Here is a 14,182-nt window from a genome sequence, read left to right as displayed (position 1 = left end):
AGTCATTTCACTTGATATTTCCATCTTAGAATACAGTTAAGAGGTAGGTATATATGTACGTATATCTCTCACTTTCCTTTCTTTGGCAGCCAAGCAATTTGCCTATTAGCAGGAATGAAATGTGTGTCTTTGGAAAGGGTGTTTTAATAAGAGCTGGGAGTAGAGTGGCAATCTGTGGGCTAATCATGGCTAAGATTGAAAAGTCACAAGAAATCTTGTTTTATGTTTTTTAGTCATACACAGAGGTACGTGGTTAAGAATTCTGTCTCCACTGCTATGTAATTTTCACTTGCAGTTCTTTGGAGTGTCATTTTCTGCAGCAACTGAAGTTTTTCTGCATATTTCAAAAAGGGAGGAAATGATTTGTTGGTTCTAATTGTTTCTTACTAGAAGGGCACTAGACATTTTCTTTTCTATAGTTAGTGTTATTTAATTGTTTCTAATTCTACAAAAAAGTTTAGTGTGTGGTTATGGAAAGAATAGAGAATATTGTCCATTACTCCTGGTTCAGGTCCTTTCCTTCCCTTGCTCCCACCTCCACACTGAGTACTGCTTGCTATGCTAGCCACATTTGGCATCCATAGGGACCGCACTCAAAGAAGAAATAGAGGTTACTTAGTGTAACTGAAGGTTCTTCGAGATGTGCGGTCCCTATCTGGATTCCAATACCAACAGGAAGGCATTGAGGAGACCCTGGAGGAAATGGGTCAATGTAGGGTGGCTAAAGACAGAGAACCCATCCATTGTCAGGAGGAAGGCACTGCACCATTGGTGGACCTGGATGGAGGGAGGAGTGGGCAAGCCTGACTGTTGAAGGTGGAGAAAGTAGTCAAGGATAGTGGGGATATGGACTGGATTGAGGAAGTGACCATGACGGGCCGCCCACACTGTGAAGCATTTCCATTTCGCCTGTTAATATGCTGTAGTGGATGGACGCTGCTCTGCAAAAAGACATTGCATACTGGTGTTGAGTACATGTTGTCTACTCGTGAGCCATATTCAAATTAGGGATGTAAAAATTAGTTTAATTAAAAACCAATTTAAACATCCTAAAAATAGAACGGTTAAATGCTGTGGGGGGAGCCGTGCTGAGCTTGGCTCCTCACTGCCAAGTGAGAGCTACTTAACTGCGGCTCCCTCCCCTCCGCGGTCGGTGGGCAGCTCTCACTCGCAGGCAGGTGAACTGAGCCTAGCTGTGGCTCGCGCCTCAACCCCCCCAAGCGCTGGGCTCTGCACTTCCCTGCCAGCAAGAGCTGCCTAGCTGCTCTTGCTGATGGGGAGCCAGCCCAGCTGTGCCTACCCATTTTCCCCCCACTGGGTTCCCCGCTTCCCCGCCAACAAGAGACATGGAGCCCAGCTGCCACTACACCCCGGCGCTGGGTTCTGCATGTCCCCCCACACCAGGCTCCCCTCTTCCCCACCAGTGAGAGGTGCCCAGCTGCTCTCACTGGTGGGGAGCCAGCCCAGCTACCACTCCCCTCCCCCCCAGTTTAAGCGGTAATCAGCTGTTTAAAACATTTAAACAGCTGATTAACAGTTAAATGGTTAACGTTTTACATCCCTTATCCAAATACCAGGCCATGAGGTGGAGTGGTTCCGGGTTGCAAGAGTCTCTGTGTAGTACCATCCCCTAGGCCAACGAGTGGGATGCTGTGTCTGCGGCCTGGAGGGTGACTTTGGAGGCCAACTTGCCTTCCTTGAGCAGAGATTGAAACTCGGCCTGTTTATCCTCTGGGAAAGAGGCCTGAAAATCTGCCAGTTTGGTATATGTTCGGAAGTTAATTTTGCTAGTATAACCAGCTGACTAGCTATGCAGAATTGCAGGCCTGCTGAAGTATAGATGTTACAGCCAGTCAGGTCAGGTTTCTTAATCACTTGATCTTGGGGGGTGGACTTAAAGTGCTGTTGTCTAACACGTTCAGTTGATGTTTGGACCACTAACAAATTGGGTGGTGGGTGTGTAAATAGAAAGTCCGTATCTTTTTCAGGGACAAAGTATCTTGAGTTCAGCCCTTTTAGGTGTAGGTGCACGTGATGCAGGGGCATGCCAGACTGCCCTAAATGATTGAAGAAATGCACTGTGTATGGGAAGAAACATGCGTGACGGTCCTGCCAGCTGCAGGATGTCCAGGAACTCATCCTGTGGGTCCTTTACATCCTCCACCAGTATGTTAAGGTCCCTTACCATGCGCTGCAACAGGTCTTGTGTTTGACCATGGTTATCCAGGAAAGAAAGGATAAGTGGCTTGTCCAGGGAGAAAGATGCTCCCATGGGGACTGGGGGCTCCATCAGTTCCAGTGGTTCTGATGGTGCAGCATCTCAGGGTTCCTTGTAAACCAAGTGAGGAGCTGTATAAACCGGGGAAGGGCGGCAGTGAGGTGGTGACGGTGCTCTGCAGCCACAGTACAGGTCCAATGTTGTCAGTAGGTTCAAGCATACAAATCCATTGGAGCCATTGGACCACGAGGGTACCAGAACCATGCATCGGTGGGAGGTCCGTATGCTAGTGCAATGATCTTTATTGTTTTTCAAGCGAGGGCCACTTTGGCAAAAAAACCGTTCAATGTGAGAGCCACAGCAACTACTAAATTAACACCTTGCTTGCTACTCCTTAATGATGTAACGTTACAGAGTGACTCGTGTAACTAAAACGAAGTCTGCTTGTACAATAAAATGATACCCCTGAGCGAAAGTGTACCTGTTGCTCCTTGACTTTGTTCATGCAGTATTTGTAGTCTGTCATCGCAATCCTGGTAGGGCAGTCCAAATGTTCATTGGTCAATATGTTCCTCTGTTTTCTTTTCACATTATTTATTGTTGAAAATGTAGATTCACAGATATACATACAGACAAAAATGACAGCATTTTTTGCGCACAGTGTTTCAGAGATGGGTATTGTGTATCAGGGACCATGCTCCAGAAATGATAAACACCTGTCTTAAGTTCAGACTTCATGATGTCATTTGTCTGAAATTCCACAGTTTCACTCTCCAGTTTAGCACGGTCAGAACAAATGTCTGTGATAACTGGTAACAGAGATGACACTGATACGTGGAAGATTATTATACAGTAGATATACTTAGATGCACTTATTGGCGTGTAAAGAAAGCAGACTTTGATAGGCTCGGTATATATTCTAATGTTAAAAATAAAATAAAATTGGAATATAAACAATTAGTCAGGGAGCCGCACTTAGGGTTGATGGGAGCTGCCACTGGTTTCCAGGCCTTGCAATGAAGAACACTGCGCTAGTGTGTAGGGCAGGTGTCGCTGGGACTGTAGGATCATGCTGGTGAAAAGGTGAGCTCCTGTTCCAAAGACCACTTTGAGTTGGAAGGTTGGTCCGGAAGTGGTGGTGCCATTGGGAAGTCTGGAGCCAGTACAGAGCAGCTCTGCAAAGACGTGCTCGCTTGCTGCTCTGACAGTGCAAAGAGGAGTGGCTCGGGGCAGTGGCTTAACAGGAGCAGTTCATATGCCAGTGACAGAGGACATATACTTCCTGAAGATCCAGGATGTGGTGGGGAACCAGCATACGGAAGAAGCAGCTCAGCTTTAGCTGTTAGCAGAGATAGGCAGCCAGTTGGGCATGGCACAGGGCATGGGATTCCTGATGGAGCCAGGAGTGGAGGCAGCAGTTCCGCAGTAGAAGTCAAGGACGATGCTGGTTGGTCTCAACGGCGTTTAGACTTGGTGCTCTGTCTGAGACTTTTTGGATGGAGGGGAAGCCAAGTCCTCGCATGACTTCTCACCTGACCTGGCGTGGCTCAGGGAGGCAATGCTCCATTTTGAGGCAGTCCCTCTCGGAGAGCCAACCTTGGGTGTGCTTCTTATGAGCACAGTGCTGCTTCAGTGGTGCCGCCAGTGGCTCTGGAGCCGAGGATACTGCTCTGGGCGGAGTCAGCAAAGCATTCACCAGCAGTGAGGCCAGATGCTTCGGTGGATCCGCCAGTGTGCCATGCGAGTGCATTGCTTCTTCCATGATGTGTTTGTGGAGTCGGATCTCTCGAGCCTCATAAGTCTGTGGTGGGACGGAGCGAAAGATGGAGCAGTGGACAACAAAGTGGGCTTCATCCAAACCATAGTGATAATGCTGGTGTTTTGTCACTCACAGAGAGGGAGCACAGACACGACGCATGGTTTTATGCTGGCCAGAGCATAGTCCCCCACAGCAGGTGGGACACCCTGCACAGGGTAAACTGACAACTACTACTAAATTCCTAACTATTTACTACTAAAACAACCTTTAACTGTGCGAAAACGGTATACAATACTGTGAAGAAGGCTACCAATACGAAGATAAGAAGAGGTTCCAACTCTGGCCATGCAGTGGTAAGAGGGAACTGGAAAGACATCAATCTGCGCAGCCTCATAAGACCTCAGACACACCACGTGGCCGACACACATGCGGGTTGATAAGCACTAATACGAATAGTTCCAACGCATGGCATGCATGCGCACCCACATTTGGAATCCGCATAGGGACCAGTACTCAAAGAAGTCTGGGAAACAAGCAGGAGGAATTGGAAGTCCTGGCACAGTCAAGAAACTATGACATGAGACTTGGTGGAGTAACTTGCATGACTGGAGCACTATCATGGATGGGTATAAACTCTTCAGGAAGGACAGGCAGGGGCAAAAGGGTGGAGGAGTTGCACTGTATGTAAGAGAGCACTATGATTGCTCTGAGCTCCAGTATGAAACTGGAGATAAGCCAGTTGAGAGTCTCTGGGTTAAGCTTAGAACCAAGAACATTAAGGGTGATGTCGTGGTGGGTGTCTGTTATAGACCAGGAGGACGAGGTAGATGAGGCTTTCTTCAGTCAACTAGGGAAAGTTTCCAGTTCACAGGACCTGGTTCTCATGGGGGACTTCAATCACCCTGACATCTGCTGGAAGAGCAATACAGCAGAGCACAAACAATCCAGGAAGTTTTTGGATAGTGTCACGGACAATTTCCTGGTGCAAGTGCTGGAGCAACCAACTAGGGGCCGTGCTTCTCTTGACTTGCTGCTCACAAACAGGGAAGATTTGGTAGGGAAAGTAGAAGTGGGTGGCAACCTAGGCAGCAGTGACCATGAGATGGTCGAGTTCAGGATCCTGACAAAAGGAAGAAAGGAGAGCCACAGAATATAGACCCTGGACATCAGAAAAGTGGACTTTGACTCCCTCAGGGAACTGATGGGCAGGATTCCCTGGGAGGCTAATATGAGGGGGAAAGGAATCCAAGAGAGCTGGCTGTATTTTAAAGAAACCTTATTGAGGGCACAGGAACAAACCATCCCGATGTGCAGAAAGAATAGCAAATATGGTAGGCGTCCAGCTTGGCTTAACAAAGACGTTTCTGGTGAACTTAAACACAAAAAAGAAGCTTACAAGAAGTGGAAGCTTGGTCAGATGACTAGGGAGGATTATAAAAATACTGCTTGAACATGCAGGAATGAAATCAGGAAGGTCAAAGCACAATTGGAGTTGCAGCTAGCACGGGACGTGAAGGGGAACAAGAAGGGTTTCTACAGGCATGTTGCCAACAAGAGGAAGATTAGGGAAACTGTGGGCCCCTTAGAGAATGAGGGAGGCAATCTAGTGACAGAGGATGTGGAGAAAGCTGAGGTACTCAATGCCTTTTTTGCCTCTGTCTTCACAGACAAGGTCAGCTCCCAGACTGCTTCACTGGGTGGCACAGAATGGGAAGGAGGCGAACATCCCGCTGTGCTGAAGGAACAGGTCCAAGATTATTTAGAAAGATTGGACATACACAAGTCCATGGGGCTGGATGCAATGCACCCGAGGGTGCTGAGGGAGTTGGCTGATGTGATTTCAGAGCCATTAGCTATTATCTTTGAAAGCTCGTAGCAATTGGGGGAGGTCCCTGAGGACTGGAAAAAAGTAAGTATAGTGCCCATCTTCAAGAAAGGGAGGAAAGAGGATCCAGGGAACTACAGACCGGTCAGCCTCACCTCAATCCCTGGAAAAATCATGGAGCAGGTCCTCAAGGAATCCATTTTAAGGCACTTGGAGGAGAGGAAGGTGATCAGGAACAGTCAACATGGATTCACTAAGGGAAAGTCATGCCTGACCAACCTGATTGCTTTCTATGATGAGGTGACTGGCTCTGTGGATGTAGGGAAGGCGGTGGACGTGATATACCTTGACTTTAGCAAAGCTTTTGATACGGTCTCTCACAGTATTCTTATCAGCAAGTTAAAGAAGTATGGGTTGGATGAATGGACTATAAAATGGATAGAGAACTGGCTAGAGTATAGGGCTCAACGAGTAGTGATCAATGGCTCCATGTCTAGCTGGCAGCCGGTCACAGGCGGAGTGCCCCAGGGGTCGGTCCTGGGGCCGGTTTTGTTCAACATCTTTTTTAATGATCTGGAGAATGGGGTAGATTGCACCTTCAGCAAGTTTGCAGATTACACTAAGCTGGGGGGAGTGGTAGATACCCTGGAAGGTAGGGATAGGATACAGAAGGACCTAAAGAAACTGGAGGATTGGGCCAAAATAAATCTGATGAGGTTCAACAAAGACAAGTGTAGAGTCCTGCACTTAGGACGGAAGAATCCCATGCACAGTTACAGACTGGGGACCGACGAGCTAGGCAGAAGTTCTGCAGAAAATGACCTGGGGGTAACAGTGGATAAGAAGCTGGATATGAGTCAGCAGTGTGCCCTGGTTGCCAAGAAGGCTAATAGCATATTGGGCATATAGGAGCATTGCCAGCAGTTCGCGGGAAGTCATTATTCCCCTCTATTCAGCATTGGTGAGGCCGCGTTTGAAGTATTGTGTCCAGTTTTGGGCCCCCCACTACAAAAAGGATGTGGAGAAGTTGGAGAGAGTCCAGCGGAGGACAACAAAAATGATTAGGGGGTGGGAGCATAAGACTTATGAGGAGAGGCTGAGGGAACTAGGCTTGTTTAGTCTGCAAAGAGAAGAATGAGGGGGATTTGATAGCAGCCTTTAACTACCTGAAAGGGGGTTCCAGGGAGGATGGAGCTAGGCTGTTCTCAGTGGTGGCAGATGAGAGAACAAGGAACAACGGTCTCAAATTGCAGTGGGGGAGGTCTAGGTTGGACATTAGGAAAAAGTTTTCCACTAGGAGGGTGGTGAAGCACTGGAATGGGTTACTAGGGAGGTGGTGGAATCTCCATCTTTGGAGGTTTTTAAACTGCGGCTTGACAAAGCCATGACTGGGATTATTTAGCTGAGGTTAGTCCTAGTTAGTCCTACTTTGAGCAGGGGTTTGGACTAAATGACCTCCTCAGGTCCCTTCCAACTCTGATTATATGATTCTAAGTAAAAGTTTGTGGCCGGGATTTTCTCAGAAGAAAAATTATCAGGTGAGACGCACATTTTTCCTTTAAAAAGAAAAATGATCCAACAAGCCACCCCTTCCCTACAAGTTACGTTAAGTGAATTTAGATGTTTTTAATTACTCTGAGGTTATAATTTATATCAACAAAATATATTTTTAAAGTACACTAGGAAGTATTTTCCATGAGCAGATTTATCCTACATTAAGTCTTCAATGGCTTTTAACATTGAAAAGCATGCACTGACTATCAGTGAGCATCATGCTCAGGTTTGTCCAGAACAGAAAACTTGTTGTTATATTATTAGCCAGATAGGTTGGAAAGGAAGTATCAGGCTGTAAAAAATATTATAACATTCTTCATTATGGTAACTATTGACAACCATACTACTGATCCAAATGATGATAGCATGGGAAGTGCTGTGTATATCCTGTTCTACTGTTTCACTCCCAGCTAGAAATAGAAAGGAAAAACTACCTCAGATGTTCATGAGTGAATTATCTACTACTAGTGACCTTGACCTATTCTGAGTTAATTTATGTGGCATTAATTGTTGAAATCATTTCCTCCTGTCTGCTTTCTTCTCCCCTCTCCCTCCTTCCAAAGTTGTTTTTACTTTAAAAAAAAAAAAAAAAAAAAAAGATACTGACAACCTAAATGATTATTATAGTGGTGCTGCAGCACCTCTATAGTTACGGTTGCATCACAACTGCTGTTTAAAGGCTGACCTTCCTAAGTCCTGTAAAACTGATGTGCTTAGTTGGATTCCTTTGAAATTTGGTGTCTTCCAGGAGGGTACAGATATGGGGTAATGACCCAAACTCTGGGGTCATTTGAGGTAAGGGTTATGGAGATATAAGCGCTGAAAAATAGCTATTTTTCAAAAAGTTTCTAGGTGAGTTTTTTTTCTTTTCTTTTTTTGTTTGCACACAGAGCTAAAGATATTGCTGTGATGTGGATCAAAATGGTCTCAACTGGTCAGTTTTTACCTAAGGTAGTGCATAAGAACAGTATACATTTAAAGCATGTGCCACTGATTTGGAAATAATGTCACCACATCATCCTGAGCTAAACAAGCAGCAAGCACTCAGGTCTTTGAATAGGCTGGTAACCTTCACCTTGTGGTTATTGTCTTTCTGTAATAAGTAAAAGTAGACCTGTGAGCATCAATCCCCAGGGCAGAGATCTTCATCTCCCCTCTGATATGGCTATCTCCCTCTGGGTCTGGCTGAACTAACTGAAGAGTTTGGCACCATTTATTCCTTTATACTTGGGAGTGGAATTGGTCCCCGTTATTGGAGATGCCCTGCTGAGCCTGCTCCAAGGGTTTGTGAACTTTTTTCTTTTGTTTACCAGCTAGTCCCAGACTAGCTGGAGTCAGAGGACAGCTGTTCCACTCCTCTGGCAAACAAAAAAAAAGGTTTAAAAGGAACAGTGACAGAAACAGGTATGTGAGCACAGGGAAGAGATGTATGTGTACCTTCAGGATCCAGCATAGAGAATTGTATATGTTGTTTAAGTAGCAGTACATGAGTTTTATTATAAAGGGTATTGTCAACAGTGAGCTGGGGTATGAGAGCCGCCTAAGAATTTATTATCTTCATGCATGCCAGGTAAAGTGAGAATGGTTAGTGTCAGGTGTAGCTGTACTGATGAGGCAGTAATTAGCTCTGCTTGTTAGGGTGTATTTTCAAAATCTGTGGATTATTTTGAGGTATGTGACAGAGCTGTGATCATAATTTGAGTAGATCTATGTCTTGCATGTGAGGAAAGGGAGTCAGTGAATGTGTACATTCAGGATGCAATATGCATATTTCTGTTCAGAATTGTGTAGGTTGTGTCATTGGCAGGGCACAGGGCTTTCATTATGAAGGATATTGTCAATAGTGAGGTAAAATATAGAAAGCATTAGAATCTTGTGATGGTTAAGTGAAAGTGTAGGTTGAAATGGTTGTCCTATAAGTGTAAGAGAGTTGTAAAAGGCTGTGAAGTGGTTCTTAAATTGTATATGTGTGCTGTTCTTTCTAGGGAGTTGGCTAAGTGGCTGAGTGTATGCCAGGATCTTGGACCTCCTGAATCTTATAGTGCCAGGGGCCAGTGTGAGTATGTGCTATGTGGATATTGAGGCATTGCCCAAAGAGGGTAGAAGGAAGGTGGCATGAGCGACCTTGCTCTTCCCCCCTTCTTTCTTGTTCTTTAATTGTGTTATGTGGAATTCTGTGGATAAGAGTTAGCGTTGTAAAAAGAGGTAAAGAACTTGTTTGTTTCAGCACCTGTGGGATTGTCAGAGTAAAAATACATTTGTTATGAAGGCATAATTGGGGCATTACTAAAAGAGGACGGAGTTAAGGAAGCCTTAACTATGCATTTCCTGATTTTCAGACATTCTGAGTTTTGCTCAATTCAGAGTTTTGCAAGGGGACAACATGCCATCAAGCAACTTTAACTCTGGGCATTGATATAGCTTTTTGCCATTGAACTTTACATTTGTTTGCTAATGTTAGAAATTTAAATGTGAAATTTGTTTGCAAAGATTGGTGGTCTGACATACCAAACAAAAAATATTCAAGGCTTGGACTCCATCACATCAATCATCCTAGAGAAGTATGGGATCTGGTACTTGCCAGCACCTCCCAAACCACCATGTCTTCCAATACCCTTCTAACCAGCAACCCCTGGACCAACATATTGTAATTGCCAGTATCTTCCTGTATTTTAAAGGTTCGACACAATGTGTACCCATGCAGGCATACCCCAGTAATTTTATATAGCTAGTCCAACCATGCCGCTGCTACTTTTAGCTGCCACCTCTATCTTAATATCTTGAAAATTCTTAACCTTTGCTCTTCCTCTCACTGTAGCAGGCTAGCTGTAGATAGGGCACCATACTGGGAGTTAGGAGAGCTAGGTGCTTTGTTCCTGCTTCAGTTACTGATTCTACTATGTGACCTTGAACAGATCACTTTACTTCTCTGGTCCTCTGTTTTCCTTATCTGTTAACTGAGGCTAATATTTATGTTACATCTTTGTAAAGCGCTTTGAAATATACAAATGAAAAGTGCAATATAATAGTGTTAATATTTCTGATTACTTATTACCATTTGGGCAACTTCTCAGAAATTAGCATCAATAGACTCTTACAGCCATGCAGCCTTAAAATGTAACCTGTTCTGAAGCAGATTTCCTGCCCTGAAAGGAAAATCCTATTGAATAACACCTTTAAAAAAGACACTCCTTTCCCTTGGGATTTTGGGATTTTAAGGATATAGATAATTATGGAGGATTTTGTTGTCTAAAAGCCTAGGAAGTACCTGGGCTCTGTGAAGGAGAAATGTATAGAAGAATTGTAATTTGGTCATATTAGTGGGGGATAAATTACCAGAGTTAAGAGAGGAAAGATGGAGACAGAAGTTAGAAACTTTGTACTTATAGCTGTTTGGCATTTTCTATCATTTAAAATGTATCAGAATCAGAAAGTCCTATTACTAGGACAGCACTGTGCCAGAAAGGTAGGGACTGTGAAAGACGCATCAAAGTAAAGATGAATGTATGAATTTAAATGAATTTTTAGATGGTCCAGTTTTCTGAAATAAGGATCATATTAAATGTAATCGATTCTTGGTGTTTGTTAGAACAAGGAACAGTCAACAAAAATTGGCTAAAGCTTAAAGTTGACATAGCGGCAATATACCTTTTATGTTGACTTCAACATAAAATTTTAATCCCATTGTGGATGAATAAATAGTTGTCAGCTGCAAGTAAAAACAGAGGTAAAAAATAGACTGAACTACTCATAAGTGCAAATAAGCACCTCAATGTATTTCAGCTTCAGGGATTCACCATAAATATGTATGCAAATACACATTTATAAGATGAGGTTATTTTTTAAAAAAGGAAAGTGTTTTATAATTACTCCATAAAATAATTGTTTAGGAGCTAAATTAAAAACTTACAATTGCATAATTACCACCTAGCAAAAATAAATAATCATATACAGTAGCAAATTAACTCAGCCACCCAATATATCAAGGCAACAGAAAAGCCCCTTTTGTACCATCCACTCCTCTCCCTAAGTAACAATCTTCCCCAAAACCCCTGTCAAATAAATGGCTTTTGCAGCATGCCCAGAAATTGTCCCATGTAGGCTATTTTAGATCAAAGCAAGTTGGAGAGTCATCAAGCCAACCCCTCTGTTATCATGAGGAGGATCCAGCTCAAGCTTAAATCTATGAAAACAATTGCTCGGGAGCTCAAGTACTGTAATAATGAAACAAATACTATTGTATGAATGTTTGTGTAATTTTTTTAAAAGTTAGTTTAGTACATATTGAAACGTATCCAGCTTTGTTCTGAATATTTCTTCTAGTAGACGGGTTGTTGACAGTTATGGCTGTGCTACTTTAACCATTGCAGGAAATATGAGGCTGATCTGGTTTTAATTTTAAAAGTATTTGAAGTGCAAGAATCTGAAAATAGAGGTGGATGGAATAAATTGTAGTACATAGAAGTTGAAATAGGTAAGAATAGATTTGTAGTTAATTGCCCTTTTAACTTTCCATTATTATTCATCCTCAGCCTATCTTGGTATACATATTCATTTCTTTGCACTACTGTATAAATACAGTATACGTTGGGTATTTAATATAGATGAATCTTGATTTTACATCACACAGTGGTCTAAATCGGTATGTTAGGTGTGGTTTTAATTCAGAACCGTCAGTGATGCCTCTCAGCAGGAATAATAGCTGTAATTTTACATAAACCAGGAGGTGGAAAAACCATCACATTTGTTTCAAATATAGTTACAAAAGCTGAAAGAAATTGCACTCAAGTTTAGAAAATAGAGAAAAATTAGAGTAGAGTCTTAGACCATTGTATTGGAAACTTTTTTTTAATTATTATGTAGGTCCGCACCACAAACATCCACATGGAAGTCTTGAGCAGATTTATTTCTTAAATGTCAGTTAAGAATTAGATTTGATTTGATTAGACCAGATTTAGCAATAAATTTAGAAGAACAGCATGATATAAGCCTCCCAGATTTTTATGTCTAGACCCAAGGGGAATTGGTTCAAGACTACTGGAGTGGAATGAAGTGGGGAATGTTTTTAGAATGGTATTAGAACTAGTGACAAACCTTGTTAATGGAGAAATAATGAAGAAAAATAAGGATCATTTGTTTGTAGATAAAGGTCTGGAAAATAGAAAAGAGATGGACTGTACAGTAACCATGTAATTACTGAGGGGAAATGGCTTTCCTTATTACTGGCTTGATGACAATATAAATGTAGAAACTGAATCTAAAAATGAAAATACTACTACTGGAAATGTATCTGTAAATGAGACACTGGAGGAGTAAGTTAAAGGCTGCATCATAATTAAGGATAAAATTGTGTCACAGATTCCGTGACTTCCAGAGACCTCCTTGAAATTATCCTTTTCAGCTTCTGGGGGCTGCAGGGGCCGGAGTTCTCAGCTGCCACAGGCAGCAAGGGTCCTGGAGCTTGGAGGGGTTGGGAGGGGAGAAGGGAGGCATCCAGCCCTTCAACTGACAGCAGAGGAATGGTGAAAGTAAAAAATCTTGTGTTCCATTCCAGGCTTCGGAGGGGAGTGTTCTCTAGTGGTCACAGACTCTTCTGTCCATTTCCCCCAAGCTTTATCCTTTCTGCCCCATCCAACCTGTCCCTGTCACACTCCTGTCTTTTCCCCATCCTGGCTCCTCATCCCAGTTCCATTCTTTTCACCTAGTCAGTCCCAGTCTTGTCCAGTAAGTCCTAGTACCCTCTTCCTGTCTCTTCATCCAGTTTGTTTCTTTCCACCCACCCTGACCTCCAGTTAGCCTTCCCCCATTCCTCAACCCCACTGGTTCCCAATTCTTATTTCCTTCCTTCCTTCAAGTTCAGTGCCCCCTCTAGCTCCTTGTCCTGGTCTCATTATACAACCAGTCCCAACTTTCCATTCCCCTCCCAAAATTCTATAGTCCCATATCCCCACTGTTCCCCAGAAGCTCTTAGTCCCATTCTACTTCCCCTTCCCCTACTCCCCACCATAGGTTTGGCTCTTGTCCCCTCTTCATTCAGCTATGGCAGCTTCTTTCTTCATGCTGCCTGGGCCCAGCGGGAGGGTCATTGAAAGAATAGTAGAAAGTCTCCCTGCTCTAATTTCAGGTGCCCAGACTCTGGACCTGGCACAGCCCCCAGCAACTGGAAGCTTTAATTGCAGGGAAAGTCCTGTTCAGCCCTAGGCTGGAGAATGCCCAGTATGAATAGAATCTTCAGGGAATTTAGCTGCTTAAGTCTCTAGTGCAAACTCTGATATATTCAGAATATTGTAACATGTCTAAATTTTGGATAGCATTTCATGGGGATAGGAAAGGCCACATTAGGGACACCAAGGCCATTCCCTGCCAAATTTTAAGTCCCTGCTCCAAACATGGGGATACTAGAGTTTTGGGAGTATTTTTAAAGTCACCAGAATTTTTTAACATGGACAAAATGATGTATTTTTCCCTAGCCTCATTCTTGGAAACAGCTGAGCCATTTTGGTTGAAATAAAAAAAAAACAGCAAAAACAACAACAACAAAACCCTACAGTCTGAAGCAGACTCTCTGCATGTAAAATTCTAGCTCAAATGGTTAAAATGTGACAAAGATATAAGCAACTGAAGACAGAGTCTTATAATGGGAAATGATGGGCAATCTTGATGATCAGTGGTTCTACCAGCCCTGGTTATAACAACAGCTTTCAAGAACTTTCTGATTCCCTCTGCTTTACAGTACATGAAGCAAAATGTGGAACAATGTGAACAATACAAACTCTGAGTAAAATATTTTCTTTTATTGTCTGCCAGTACTATGAACTTTTGGTTA

The 14,182-nt window shown here is 43.3% G+C and overlaps 1 protein-coding gene across 3 annotated transcripts in view; it reads left to right on the top strand.

Annotated features, from left to right (window-relative positions):
- Positions 1 to 14,182, top strand: part of TTC27 (tetratricopeptide repeat domain 27) — a 185,044-nt gene that overhangs the window by 82,917 nt on the left and 87,945 nt on the right. The gene's annotated exons all lie outside the window — the stretch shown is intronic.

The sequence above is a fragment of the Emydura macquarii genome, unplaced genomic scaffold, assembly GCF_026122565.2.
Source record: "Emydura macquarii macquarii isolate MOO-44397 ecotype Brisbane River unplaced genomic scaffold, CSIRO-AGI_Emac_v2 contig_2457, whole genome shotgun sequence".
Lineage (NCBI taxonomy): Eukaryota > Metazoa > Chordata > Testudines > Chelidae > Emydura > Emydura macquarii.
Note: the sequence above shows the minus strand (reverse complement) of the source record. Positions and strands in the feature narration are given on the sequence as shown.